Source organism: Salvelinus alpinus, chromosome 3 (genome assembly GCF_045679555.1).
Source record: "Salvelinus alpinus chromosome 3, SLU_Salpinus.1, whole genome shotgun sequence".
Classification (NCBI taxonomy): Eukaryota; Metazoa; Chordata; class Actinopteri; order Salmoniformes; family Salmonidae; genus Salvelinus; species Salvelinus alpinus.
The window spans coordinates 31,874,224-31,887,689 of NC_092088.1; positions in this window are offsets into that span (position 1 = coordinate 31,874,224).

The following is a 13,466-nucleotide window of genomic DNA, read 5'->3' on the forward strand; positions in this document are numbered from 1 at the left end:
TTGTTTGGGCCAAGTAACACGAGCAATGGACATTAGACTGATGGAAATCTGTCCTTTGGTCTGATGAGTCAAAATTTTAGATTTTTGGTTCCAACCGCCATCTCTTTGTAAGACGCAGAGTAGGTGAACAGATGATTTCTACATGTGTGGTTCCCACCGTGAAGCATAGAGGAGGGGGGTGCTTTGCTGGTGACACTGTCAGTGATTTATTTAGAATTTAAGGCATACTTAATCAGCATGGCTACCACAGCATTCTGCAGCGATATGCCATCCCATCTAGTTTGCGCTTAGTGGGACTATCATTTGTTTTTCAACAGGATGATGAATCAACACTCCTCCAGGCTGTGTAAGGGCTATTTGACCAAGAAGTAGAGTGATGGAGTGCTGCATCAGATGACCTGGCCTCCACAATCTCAAATATACATTTTATTTTGATTTGTTTAACGCTTTTTCAGTTACTACATGATTCCATATGTGTTATTCGATAGTTTTGATGTCTTCACTATTATTCTACAATGTAGAAAATAGTAAAAATAAAGAAAAACCCTTGAATGAGTCCAAACCTTTGACTAGTACTGTATATATAGCTCTGGAAAAAATTAAGAGACCACTGCAAAATTATCAGTTTCTCTGGTTTTACCATTTATAGGTATGTGTTTGGGTAAAATGTTTTTTTTTTAATTCTATGAACTACTGACAACATTTCTCCACAATTCCAAATAAAAACATTGTAATTTAGAGCATTTATTTGCAGAAAATGACAACTGGTCAAAATAACAAAAAATATATAGTGTTGTCAGACCTCGAATAATGCAAAGAAAATAAGTTCATATTCATTTTTAAACAAAACAATACTAATGTTTTATCTTAGGAAGAGTACAGAAATCAATATTTGGTGGAATAACCCTGATTTTCAATCACAGCTTTCATGCGTCTTGGCATGCCAGTCTTTCACATTGATGTTGGGTGACTTTATGCCACCCCTGGCGCAAAAAGTCAGGCATTTCGGCTTTGTTTGATGGCTTGTGACCATCCATCTTCCTCTTGATCACATTCCAGAGGTTTTCAATGGTGTTCAGATCTGGAGATTGGGCTGGCCGTGACAGGGTCTTGATCGGATGGTCCTCCATCCACACCTTGATTGACCTGGCTGTGTGGCATGGAGCATTGTCCTCCTGGAAAAACCAATCCTCAGAGTTGGGGAACATTGTCAGAGCAGAAGGAAGCACGTTTTCTCCCTCCCACCCACCAAATTTCACAGTGGGTGCGAGACCTGGAGAGAACCAACAATTCAGTGTCTCGCACCCGCTGTGAAATTTGGTGGAGGATCAGTGATGATCTGGGGGTGCTTCAGCAAGGCGCATGAATCAAGCCACAAACAAGTTTGTCCGGGAAGAAAACTTATTTCTTTCTGCTCTGTTTTTTCCAGCAGGACAATGCTCCACGCCACACAGCCAGGTAAATCAAGGGGTGGATGGAGGACCACCAGATCAAGACCCTGTCATGGCCAGGTTTGGCCAGTTTTCTGCAAATAAATGCTCTAAATGACAATATTTTGATATGGAATTTGGGAGAAATGTTGTCAGTAGTTTATAGAATGAAACAACATTTTTTATTTTACCCAAAGTACCTTACACCACTGGAAGATAGTATTATTAGCAAAAACCTTTATTGAACCTGCGATACATAACGTTTTAGTCGATTTTCTGGCCAATGCATGCTACATTTGGATCAGTTTAGGGTCCCACAGACCGATGCACTCGTAGCTTAAACATTTAATGAATTGTTACACCCACCCTTAAGAGCCAGGCTAGTGCAGGCTTGGTTTGGCTCAAATCAGTAGTGTGAAAAAGGTGTTAGATTCCAGTGTAAGTAGGACCATGATCATAAATTACAACAAGGCTCATGTACCTGTTTACAATGTTTTGAATGGCATTTGATCTGAATGAGTTTCTATAGTAGTGACCATACATTTGCCAAAGGCTACTAAAACTACAGTAAATGTTCTATCCCTTACTTATGGGTTATTATCAAATCAAATCAAATTTATTAGTCACATACACATGGTTAGCAGATGTTAATGCGAGTGTAGCGAAATGCTTGTGCTTCTAGTTCCGACAATGCAGTAATAACAACAAGTAATCTAACCTAACAATTCCGCAACTACTACCTTATACACGCAAGTGTAAAGGGATAAAGAATATGTACATAAAGATATATGAATGAGTGATGGTACAGACGGCATAGGCAAGGTGCAGTAGATGGTATAGAGTACGGTATATACCTATGAGATGAGTACTGTAGGGTATGTAAACATAAAGTGGCATAGTTTAAAGTGGCTAGTGGTCCATGTATTACATAAGATGGCAAGATGCAGTAGATGATATAGAGTACAGTATATACATATACATAAGAGATGTGTAATGTAGGGTATGTAAACATTATATTAGGTGGCATTGTTTAAAGTGGCTGGTGGTACATTTTTACATAATTTCCATCAATTCCCATTTTTAAGGTGGCTGGAGCTGAGTCAGTTTGTTGGCAGCGGCCGCTAAATGTTAGTGGTGGCTGTTTAACAGTCTGATGGCCTTGAGATAGAAGCTGTTTTTCAGTCTCTCGGTCCCTGCTTGGATGCACCTGTACTGACCTCGCCTTCTGGATGATAGCGGGGTGAACAGGTAGTGGCTTGGGTGGTTGTTGTCCTTGATGATCTTTATGGCCTTCCTGTGACATCGGGTGGTGTAGGTGTCCTGGAGGGCAGGTAGTTTGCCCCGGGTGATGCGTTCTGCCGACCTCACTACCCTCTGGAGAGCCTTACGGTTGTGTGCGGAGCAGTTGCCGTACCAGGCGGTGATACAGCCCGACAGGATGCTCTCGATTGTGCATCTGTAGAAGTTTGTGAGTGCTTTTGGTGACAAGCCGAATTTCTTCAGCCTCCTGAGGTTGAAGAGGCGCTGCTGCGCCTTCTTCACAACGCTGTCTGTGTGGGTGGACCAATTCAGTTTGTCCGTGATGTGTACACCGAGGAACTTAAAACTTTCCACCTTCTCCACTACTGACCCGTCGATGTGGATAGGGGGGAGCTCCCTCTGCTGTTTCCTGAAGTCCACAATCATCTCCTTTGTTTTGTTGACGTTGAGTGTGAGGTTATTTTCCTGACACCACACTCCGAGGGCCCTCACCTCCTCCCTGTAGGCCGTCTCGTCGTTGTTGGTAATCAAGCCTACCACTGTAGTGTCGTCCGCAAACTTGATGATTGAGTTGGAGGCGTGCATGGCCACGCAGTCGTGGGTGAACAGGGAGTACAGGAGAGGGCTCAGAACGCACCCTTGTGGGGCCCCAGTGTTGAGGATCAGCGGGGTGGAGATGTTGTTACCTACCCTCACCACCTGGGGGCGGCCCGTCAGGAAGTCCAGGACCCAGTTGCACAGGGCGGGGTCGAGGCCCAGGGTCTCGAGCTTGATGACGAGTTTGGAGGGTACTATGGTGTTAAATGCTGAGCTGTAGTCGATGAACAGCATTCTCACATAGGTATTCCTCTTGTCCAGATGGGTTAGGGCAGTGTGCAGTGTGGTTGCGATTGCGTCGTCTGTGGACCTATTGGGTCGGTAAGCAAATTGGAGTGGGTCTAGGGTGTCCGGTAGGGTGGAGGTGATATGGTCCTTGACTAGTCTCTCAAAGCACTTCATGATGACGGAAGTGAGTGCTACGGGGCGGTAGTCGTTTAGCTCAGTTACCTTAGCTTTCTTGGGAACAGGAACAATGGTGGCCCTCTTGAAGCATGTGGGAACAGCAGACTGGGCTAAGGATTGATTGAATATGTCCGTAAACACACCAGCCAGCTGGTCTGCGCATGCTCTGAGGACGCGGCTGGGAATGCCGTCTGGGCCTGCAGCCTTGCGAGGGTTAACACGTTTAAATGTTTTACTCACCTCGGCTGCAGTGAAGGAGAGCCCGCAGGTTTTGGTAGTGGGCCGTGTCAGTGGCACTGTATTATCCTCAAAGCGGGCAAAAAAGGTATTTAGCCTGTCTGGGAGCAAGACATCCTGATCCGCGACGGGGCTGCTTTTCTTTTTGTAATCCGTGATAGACTGTAGACCCTGCCACATACCCCTTGTGTCTGAGCTGTTGAATTGCGATTCAATTTTGTCTCTGTACTGGGACTTAGCCTGTTTGATAGCCTTGCGGAGAGAATAGCTACACTGTGTGTATTCGGTCATGTTTCCGGTCACCTTGCCCTGGTTAAAAGCAGTGGTTCGCGCTTTCAGTTTCACGCGAATGCTGCCGTTAATCCACGGTTTCTGGTTTGGGAATGTTTTAATCGTTGCTCTGGGTACGACATCGTCAATGCACTTCCTAATGAACTCGCTCACCGAATCTGCATATTCATCATTGTTGTTGTTGGACGCCGTGCGGAACATATTCCAATCCGCGTGATCAAAGCAGTCTTGAAGCGTGGATTCAGATTGGTCGGACCAGCGTTGAACAGACCTGAGCGCGGGAGCTTGTAGTTTTAATTTCTGTTTGTAGGCTGGAATCAACAAAATGGAGTCGTGGTCAGCTTTTCCGAAAGGAGGGCGGGGGAGGGCCTTATATGCGTCGCGGAAGTTAGTATAACAATGGTCCAGAGTTCTGCCAGCCCTGGTCGGACAATCGATGTGCTGATAGAATTTAGGGAGTTTTGTTTTTAGATTAGCCTTGTTAAAATCCCCAGCTACGATGAATGCAGCCTCAGGGTGTGTGGTTTCCAGTTTACAGAGAGTCAGATAGAGTTCGTTCAGGGCCATCGATGTGTCTGCTTGGGGGGGAATATATACGGCTGTGATTATGACCGAAGTGAATTCCCTTGGTAGATAATGCGGTCTACATTTGATTGTGATATGATTGTGATATTGATTGTGATATATTAGTGGTATAACTTGTGGATTGCAATTGAGATGATTTAACATCACCTTTTACTTGTCTCTTCCTCAATGATTTAAACCCAATGGATGACTTAAATTCTCACGTGGAACAAGGATTAGCTCTGTTTCATATTTTTTAATATTACTCTACAGTTGCTTTATGATTTTTTATGTTTTTTACCCAGTTTGCTGTCCCGGTCACTATCCTAATCTGGGTAAGTTGATTACTTTCTTCTGTGACCTACTGGTAATACACCCAGCAAATCAGAACTCAAGTTTACTCACGTAGGTTCTCTGATATGAGTGAGATATCTCACATGAGGGATTGACCTGAAACTCAGAAGCTCAAAGAACCAATCACACACATCTGTTGGAGACACTCAGGTTGAGTATGCAACCACAGTCATATTGTCCGTTCTGATCAAGACATGACAATTCTGAAGGGAGGGTAGAACGTGTTTCAGTGAAAGAAACACAGTCAGGAATTCAAGGTAATTTATGTGAGCAATGTAGAGCTGTGGGGTCCAAACTCTGTTTATTGCATTCTCCTCGTGAACTGCGCCCCAGCTTGTCGTCATCACCTTCCTTGTTGACACTACCCCTAGGGGAGTGCCAGGAACGAAGATCAAGGGGCTCTTCCAGGGATGGCGAGCCAAGAGACATGTGGAGGTCACCTTTATCTGACGCATGTACACCAGTTCCCTGCTCTTGTGGTGAGTAGCCCACAGTTTGGTTTGCGCTCCCTCACCAGTGGTGCCGGAGCACCCTCTGGTGCCGTTAGAGCGAGGTGCCCTTTCATTATTTTTATTTGAAGGGACAGTGTTAAAACACTAGGATATGGGGAAAGAGCTAGGTGGCGACTGACAGTTTGTTTTCCTGCCTTGGCTACTTTTTGGGGGGTTGCCTGGGGGCAATGTAGGATAGGAATGGTTCCCAGATTGTGTTTTGTATTTATTATGGATCCCAAGGCAGCAGCTACTCTTCCAGGGCTCTGGCAAAATTAAGGCAGTTATACAATTTTAAAAACATTACAATACATTCATTACAGAATTCACAACACACTAAGTGTGTGCCCTCAGGCCCATACTCCAGTACCACATATCTACAACACAAAATCCATATGTACGTGTGTATGTATAGTGCGTATGTTATCATGTGTGTGTATGCATGTGTCTGTGCCTATGTTTGTGTTACTTCACAGTCCCCGCTGTTCCATAAGGTGTATTTTTACCTGCTTTTTGAATCTGATTCTACTGCTTGCATCAGTTACTTGATGGGGAATAGAGTTCCATGTAGCCATGGCTCTATGTAGTACTTTGCGCCTCCCTTAGTCTGTTCTGGACTTGGTGACTGTGAAGAGACCGCTGGTGGCATGTCTTGTGGGGTATGCATGGGTGTCCGCGCTGTGTGCTAGTAATTTAAAACAGACAGCTCGGTACCTTCAGCTTATCAACAACTCTTACAAAAACAAGTAATAAGGAAGTCAATCCCGCTTCCACTTTGAGCCATGAGAGATTGTCATGCATGTCATTAATGTTAGCTCTCCGTGTACTTTTAAGGGCCAGCCGTGCTACCCTGTTTTGAGCCAACTGCAATTTTCCCCAAGTCCATCTTTGTGGCACCTGACCACACAACCGAACAGTAGTCCAGGTGCGACAAAACCAGGACCTGTAGGACCAGCCTTGTTGATAGTGTTGTTAAGAAGGTAGAGCAGCACTTTATTATGGACAGACTTCTCCTGTTGAATCAATATGTTTTGACCATGACAGTTTACAATACAGGGTTACTCCAAGCAGTTTAGTCACCTCAACTTGCTCCATTTCCACATTGTTCATTACGAGATGTAGTTGAGGTTTAGGGTTTAGTGAATGATTTGTTCCAAATACAATGCTTTTAGTTTTGGAAATATTTAGGACTAACTTATTCCTTCCTACCCATTCCGAAACTAACTGCAGCTCTTTGTTAAGTGTTGCAGTCATTGCAGTCGCTGTAGTAGCTGACGTGTATAGTGTTGAGTCATCCGCATACATAGACACGCTGGCCTTACTCAAAGCCAGTGGCATGTCGTTAGTAAAGATTTTAAAAAGCAAGGGGCCTATAAACATATACCCTGGGGAATTCCTGCTTCTACTGTGTTCTGTTAGACAAATAACTCTTTATCCACATTACAGCAGGGGGTGTAAAGCCATAACACATACGTTTTTTCCAGCAGCAGACTATGGTCAATAATGTCAAAAGCTGCACTGAAGTCTAACAAAATAGCCCCCACAATCATTTTTTCATCAATTTCTCTCAGCTAGTCATCAGTCATTTGTGTAAGTGTCACGCTTGTTGAGTGTCCTTCCCTATAAGCGTGCTGAAAGTCTGTTGTCAATTTGTTTACTGTGAAATAGCATTGTATCTGGTCAAACACCATTTTTTCCAGAAGTTTACTAAGGGTTGGTAACAGGCTGATTGGTCGGCTATTTAAGCCAGTAAAGGGGGCTTTACTATTCTTAGGTAGCGGAATGGCTTTAGCTTCCCTCCAGGCCTGAGGGCACACATTTTATAGTAGGCTGAAATTGAAGATGTGGCAATATCGTACGCTATTATCCTCAGTAATTTTCCATCCAGATGGTCAGACCCCGGTGGCTTGTCATTGTTGATAGACAACAATCATTTTTACCTCTTCCACACTGACTTTACAGAATTCAAAAGTACAATTCTTGTCTTTCATAATTTGGTCAGATATACTTAAATGTGTAGTGTCAGTGTTTGTTGCTGGCATTTCATTCCTAAGTTTGTTTATCTTGCCAAGGAAAAAGTAATTAAAGTAGTTGGCAATATCAGTGGGTTTTATGATAAATGAGCCATTTGATTCAATGAATGATGGAGCCAAGTTGGCTTTTTTCCCCAAAATGTAATTTAAGGTGCTCCAAAGCTTTATACTATATATTTTTGCCAATCAGTTGGTCTGACAGGCTTATTTGCCATACCTTTTGCCTGATCCCTCTCAACCATAATTTTTTTTAAATCCTCATCAATCAAAGGGGATTTAAAAGTTTTTACAGATCATTTTCTTAATGGGTGCGTGCTTATTAATAACTAGAAAAAGCAATTTCATAAATGTGTCAAGTGCAGTGTCTGGTTGCTCCTCATCACACACCACAGACCAGTAAATATTCTTTACATCATCATCATATGAATCCCTACAAAACGTATTGTATGACCTCTTATACACTATATTAGGCCCAGCCTTTGGAATTTGGGTTTTCCTAGATATGGCTATTATAATGTGATCACGACATCCTATGGATTTGGATACTACTTTAAAGCACATTTCTGCAGCATTAGTAAAGCTGTGATCAATACATGTTGATGATTTCATTCCTGTGCTGTTTGTAAATACCCTGGTCGGTTGACTGACAACCTGAACCATGTTGCAGGCACTACAGTTTTAAGATTTTTCTTGAGTAGGCAGCTTGATAAGAGCCAGTCAATATTTAAATCATGCAGAAAATATATCACTGTTGATATCACATACTCAGCAAAAAAAGAAACGTCCCTTTTTCAGGACCCTGTCTTTCAAAGATAAATCGCAAAAATCCAAATAACTTCACAGATCTTCATTGTAAAAGGTTTAAACACTGTTCCCCATGCTTGTTCAATGAACAATAAACAATTAATGAACACGCACCTGTGGAACGGTCGTTAAGACACTAACAGCCTTACAGACAATAGGCAATTAAGGTCACAGTTATGAAAACTTAGGACACTAAAGAGACCTTTCTACTGACTCTGAAAAACACAAAAAGAAAGATGCCCAGGGTCCCTGCTCATCTGTGTGAACGTGCCTTAGGCATGCTGCAAGGAGGCATGAGGACTGCAGATGTAGCCAGGGCAATAAATTGCAATGTCCGTACTGTGAGACGCCTAAGACAGCGCTACAAGGAGACAGGACGGACAGCTGATCGTCCTCGCGGTGCCAGACCACGTGTAACAACACCTGCACAGGATCGGTACATCCGAACATCACACCTGCGGGACAGGTACAGGATGGCAACAACAACTGCCTGAGTTACACCAGGAACGCACAATCCCTCCATCAGTGCTCAGACTATCCGTAGTAGGCTGAGAGAGGCTGGACTGAGGGCTTGTAGGCCTGTTGTAAGGCAGGTCCTCACCAGACATCATCCACAACCAGGTCGCCTATGGGCACAAACCCACCGTCGCTGGACCAGCCAGGACTGGAAAAAAGTGCTCTTCACTGACGATTCACGGTTTTGTCTCACCAGGGGTGATGGTCGGATTCGGGTTTATCGTCGAAGGAATGAGCGTTACACCGCGGCCTGTACTCTGGAGCGGGATCGATTTGGAGGTGGAGGGCCCGTCATGGTCTGGGGCGGTGTGTCACAGCATCCTCGGACTGAGCTTGTTGTCATTGCAGGCAATCTCAACGCTGTGCGTTACAGGGAAGACATTATCCTCCCTCATGTGGTACCCTTCCTGCAGGCTCATCCTGACATGACCCTCCAGCATGACAATGCCACCAGCCATACTGCTTGTTCTGTGCGTGATTTCCTGCAAGACAGGAATGTCAGTGTTCTGACATGGCCAGCGAAGAGCCCGGATCTCAATCTCATTGAGCACGTCTGAGACCTGTTGGATCGGAGGGTGAGGGCTAGGGCCATTCCCCCCAGAAATGTCTGGGAACTTGCAGGTCCCTTGATGGAAGAGTGGCATCATCTCACATCAAGAACTGGCAAATCTGGTGCAGTCCATGAGGAGGAGATGCACTGCAGTACTTAATGCAGCTGGTGGCCACACCAAATACTGACTGTTACTTTTGATTTTGACCGCCCCTTTGTTCAGGGACACATTATTCCATTTCTGTTAGTCACATGTCTGTGGAACTTGTTCAGTTTGTCTCAGTTGTTGAACCTTATGTTCAAACAAATATTTACACATGTTAAGTTTGCTGAAAATAAACACAGTTGACAGTGAAAGGACGTTTATTTTTTTGCTGAGTTTAGATATAGGAATACGCTACCAAAATCAACAAATAGCGGGTAACCACGCAATCACGCATGACGCATTCTCAGTATGTGAAAATAGAATGTTTAAGATACCATATGTACAAAAGTATGTGGACACCCCTTCAAATGAGTGGATTCGGCTATATCCGTTGCTGACAGGTGTATAAAATTGAGCATACAGCCATGCAATCTCCATAGACAAACATTGGCATGAAATGGGATTCCTTGGCCGAGCAGTCGCACACAAGCCTAAGATCACCATGCGCAATGCGACGCATCGGCTGGAGGAGGAATAATGGTCTGGGGCTGTTTTTCATGGTTTGGTCTAGTCTCATTAGTTCCAGTGAAAGGAAATCTTAATGCTACAGCATAAAATGACATTCTAGGCAATTCTGTAGTTCCAACTTTGTGGCAACAGTTTGGGGAAGGCCTTTTCCTGTTTCAGCATGACAATGCCCCTGTGCACAAAGCCAGGTCCATACAGAAATGGTTTGTCGAAATCAGTATGGAAGAACTTGACTGGCCTGACCTCAACCCCATCAAACACCTTTGGGATGAATTGGAACGCCGACTGCGAGCTAGGCCAAATAGCCCAACATCCGTGCCCAACCGCACTAATGCTCTTGTGGCTGAATGGAAGCAAGTCCCTGCAGTAATGTTCCAACATCTAGTGGAAGCCTTCCCAGAAGAGATCCAAGATGGCGTAGCAGTGGAGACATGGTTTGTCGTTCTCCCGTGTACGTTTTGTATTTTTTTTTTGTATATATTTAAATTTATGTTCAATCTCTTTTATTTTATTTGATTGAATATACCTTCCGGTAACCAGCCTCACCCAATGTGATACGGATCCGCTATTTTTAGACCTCATAGCCAGAACCTCCATCAGAAGCTAGCCATCAGAAGCTAACCAGCTAATTAGCTACTAGCTATTTAGTCATTGTCAGCCACTGCTAGCGGCCTTTACCTTCTGCACAGACACTTTTAGCCTGGATAATACTTGCCAGCCTGACAGTATCGGACTGTTTTCTCCACTACAACGCCGGATTCCTGCCGTAAGCCCTGGACCATTAGTCCTGATCATCACAGCTAGCTAGCTGCCACCGAGTGGCCCAGCTCCGAAGCTAGCTCTGAGCCAGGCCCACCTCCCGGCCCGCTCAGTGATCACTCGGCTACATAGCTGATGCCTTCCGGACTCTACCCCAACACGGCTAGAATCCACTACTCCACCGGATCCTTGCTGTAAGCTCTGGACCTTTGCATCGGATCAACGCTGCTAGCTATCTGCTACCGAGTGGCTATAGTGGCTAACGCCCCTGTCCCGAAGCTAGCACCGGTTAGCCGCGAGCCAGACGCATCTCCCGGTTAGCAAACGAAATTACTACAACTACAATACCTCTTTCGCCAACTGGCCTGGACCCTTTGTCGACACGGCGCCCCGTCGTACCACCACGACTGGTCTGCCGACGTAACTCTATCCGCTGTGCCCTCAACCGGGATTTGCCGGACGTCGGAGCAGACGCTTCTACTAGCCGCGGCCTGCTAAGTTTAAACGCTGTGTCTCCCGCTTGCTAGCGTAGTAAAGACTATCCAGCGGCTTCACTGTTTCATCTATTGCTGTTCAATGGACCTTATGATCACTTGGCTACATAGCTGATGCTGGACTGTTCATTAATCACGGTACTCCATTTTGTTTATTTTGTTTATCTGTCTGCCCCAGCCTCGAACTCAGGCCCTGTGCCTTGTGTGTAGTTAACCGACCCTCTCTGCCCATTCATCGCCATTTTACCGGTTGTTGTTGTCTTAGCTGATTAGCTGTTGTTGTCTTTCCCGTTGATGTCTTAGCTAGCTCTCCCAATCAACACCTGTGATTGCTTTATGCCTGTATACTGTTGTTTAGGATAGTTATCATTGTTTTAGTGTACTGCGGAGCCCCTAGTCCCAGTCAACATGCCTCAGATACGCTAGTTATACGCTAGCATAACTAGCGTGTCCAGAGATGCAACCTCTCTTATCATCTTTCAATGCCTGGGTTTTTCTACACTGTACCAGCATCCCACCATACCTGTCTGTACATTATGCCCTGAATCTATTCTACCACGCCCAGAAATCTGCTCCTTTTATCCTCTGTCCTCAATGCACTAGACAACCAGTTTTGATAGCCATTAGCCATACCCTCATCCTACTCCTCCTCTGTTCCTCGGGTAATGTGGAGGTTAACCCAGGCCCTGCGTGTCCCCAGGCCCTGTGTGTCCCCAGGCACTCTCATTTCTTGACTTCTGTAACCGAAAAAGCCTTGGTTTCATGCATGTTAACATCAGAAGCCTCCTCCCTAAGTTTGTTTTACTCACTGCTTTAGCACACTCCGCTAACCCTGATGTCCTTGCCGTGTATGAATCCTGGCTTAGGAAGGCCACCAAAAATTCTGAGATTTCCATCCCCAACTACAACATTTTCCATCAAGATAGAACTGCCAAAGGGGAAGGAGTTGCAATATACTGCAGAGATAGCCTGCAAAGTTCTGTCATACTTTCCAGGTCTATGCCCAAACAGTTCGAGCTTCTAATTTTAAAAATGAATCTCTCCAGAAATAAGTATCTCACTGTTGTTGCCTGTTATAGACCCCCTCAGCTCTCAGCTGTGCCCTGGACACCATATGTGAATTGATTGCTCCACATCTATCTTCAGAGTTCGTTCTGTTAGGTTACCTAAACTGGGATATGCTTAACACCACGGCAGTCCTACAAGCTAGATGCCCTCAATCTCATCCGGCCCTTCTTTGGACACTGTGTTAACAAACCTCCAAACGAGTTTCAATGCCATACAACACTCCTTCTGTGGCCTCCAACTGCTCTTAAACGCTAGTAAAACTAAATGCATGCTTTTCAACTGTTCGCTGCCCGCACCCGCCCGCCCGACTAGCATCACTACTCTGGATGGTTCTGACTTGGAATATGTGGACAACTACAAATACCTAGGTGTCTGGCTAGACTGTAAACTCTCCTTCCAGACTCATATACTCATTTACAAAATAGCCTCCAACACTCTACTCAGCAAACTGGATGCAGACTGGATGCAGACTATCACAGTGCCATCCGTTTTGTCACCAAAGCGCCATATACCACCCACCACTGCGACCTGTATGCTCTAGTCGGCTGGCCCTCGCTACATATTCGTCGCCAGACCCACTAGCTCCAGGTCATCTATAAGTCTATGAAAGGTAAAGCTCCGCCTTATATCAGCTCACTGGCCACGATAACAACACCCACCCGTAGCACGCACTCCAGCAGGTATATCTCACTGGTCATCCCCAAAGCCAACACCTCCGCCATTGCAGTCTTTCCTTCCAGTTCTCTGCTGCCAAATGACTGGAACGAATTGCAAAAAGTGCTGAAGCTGGAGACTTATATTGCCCTCACTAACTTTAAACATCAGCTATCTGAGCAGCTAACTGATCGCTGCAGCTGCACATAGTCCATCTGTAAATAGCCCATCCAATCTACCTACCTCATCCCCATATTGTTTTTATTTACTTTTCTGCTCTTTTTTA